Raw genomic sequence first — 1908 nt, forward strand, 5'->3', positions numbered from 1 at the left:
AGCGAGAAAGTCGTAATGGGAAAAAATCTTCAATAAATGATGCTGGTGTAGCTAACATCACCATGTAGAAGAATGCAAATAGATTCTTGTGTATTACCCTGCAAATACTGAGTTCCAAGTGGTTAAAAAGCCCTAACATGAAGGTCAGATACACTGAATCTAATAGAAGAGAAAGTGGGAAATAGTATTGAACTCTTCAACACAGGAGAAGACTTTCTAAACAGAACAGTTAGCATTTTCACTAAAAAAAAAAAAAAAATACTAGTTTGCACTTGTAAAAAAACAATTACAAATAAGATATTTGAAAGCTTATGTATGACAAAACACACTGAGAAAGCAGCATCATACAAAATGGAAAAAAAAGTTTTTCAAAACAACTATTCATAATATTGGGCAATTATTTAAAATGTCTAAAGACCCCTTTTGGCTCTACGATAGGCACCATGGCGGTCGGCAAGAACAAGCTCCTGACGGAAGGTGGCAAGAAGGGAGCTAAGAGGAAAGTGGCTGATCCATTTTCTAAGAAGGACTGGTGCAATGTGAAAGCTCCAGCAATGTTCACTATTAGGAACATCGGAAAAACACTGGTCACAAGGACTCAAGGGACCAAAATTGCATCTGATGGCCTCAAGGGTCGCGTTTTTGAGGTGAGCCTTGCCGATCTACAGAATGATGAAGTTGCATTTAGAAAATTCAAGCTAATTACTGAGGCCGTTCAGGGCAAAAACTGTCTGACTAACTTCCATGACATGGATCTTACCCGGGACAAAATGTGCTCCATGGTCAAAAAGTGGCAGACTATGATTGAAGCTCACATTGATGTCAAGATGACCCATGGGTATTTGCTCCGACTTTTCTGTGTTGACTTCACTAAAAAACGCAACAACCAGATAAGAAAGACATCCTATGCGCAGCACCAGCAAGTCCGCAAGATGATGGAGATCATGACCCGAGAAGTGCAGACTAATGACTTGAAGGAAGTCGTTAATAAACTGATTCCAGACAACATTGGGAAATACATAGAAAAGCTTGCCAGTCCATTTATCCTCTTCATGATGTCTTTGTTAGAAAAGTAAAAATGTTGAAGAAACCCAAGTTTGAGTTGGGAAAGCTCATGGAGCTCCATGGTGAAGGCGGTAGTTCTGGCAAAACAACTGGAGATGAGACAGGTGCTAAGGTTGAGCTGATGGATATGAACCACCAGTCCAAGAATCTGTTTAAAATTCAGATTTTTAATAGTGACAAATAAAAAGTCCTATTTGTGAAAAAAAAAGTCTAAATAACTAAAAACAAAAACAAAAACAAAAACAAAAAAAACTAACAACAACAACAAAGAAAACCTGATCATAAAGAAAACAAATTACCCAACATAAAAGTAGGGTGCTAATCTAAATGGAATTCTCAAACAATGAAAAAATTGCCTGAGAAACATTTAAATAAATGTACAGGATACTTATTCATCAGAAAAATGCACATGAGAACTTCTTACACCTCTCAGAATATCCAAGATGAATAAAAGAAGTGACAGCTCATGTTGGCAAAGACATGGAGTAAGGAAAACAATTATCTATTGCTAGTGGGAATGCAAACATGTATATCCGTTATGGAAATCAGTTGTGGTTCCTCCAGAAAATGGAAATCGACCCACTACAATATCCAGATATACACTCGGGCATATATTCCAAGGATATTTCATCCTACTACAGAGACAAAATAACATGTTCATAATTACTCTATTCATAATGTCCAGAAACTGGAGATAGCCTAGATGTGGACCAAGATAAAAATGGCTAAAAAAAAATGGTACATTTACACAATAGAATATTATCAGCTGCTAGAAGAAATGGAATTTGCAAGTAAATGGATAGTGCTCCAAAATCATTTTGAATGTTAGCCACACGAAAACGA

At 36.8% G+C, this 1908-nt stretch overlaps 1 pseudogene; it reads left to right on the top strand.

The window, feature by feature from the left end:
* Positions 1-443: 443 nt before the first annotated feature.
* On the top strand, positions 444-1221 carry LOC114633887 (annotated as a pseudogene).
* The last annotated feature ends 687 nt before the right edge of the window (positions 1222-1908 follow it).

Source organism: Grammomys surdaster, unplaced genomic scaffold (assembly GCF_004785775.1).
Source record: "Grammomys surdaster isolate TR1022 unplaced genomic scaffold, NIH_TR_1.0 98, whole genome shotgun sequence".
Classification (NCBI taxonomy): domain Eukaryota; kingdom Metazoa; phylum Chordata; class Mammalia; order Rodentia; family Muridae; genus Grammomys; species Grammomys surdaster.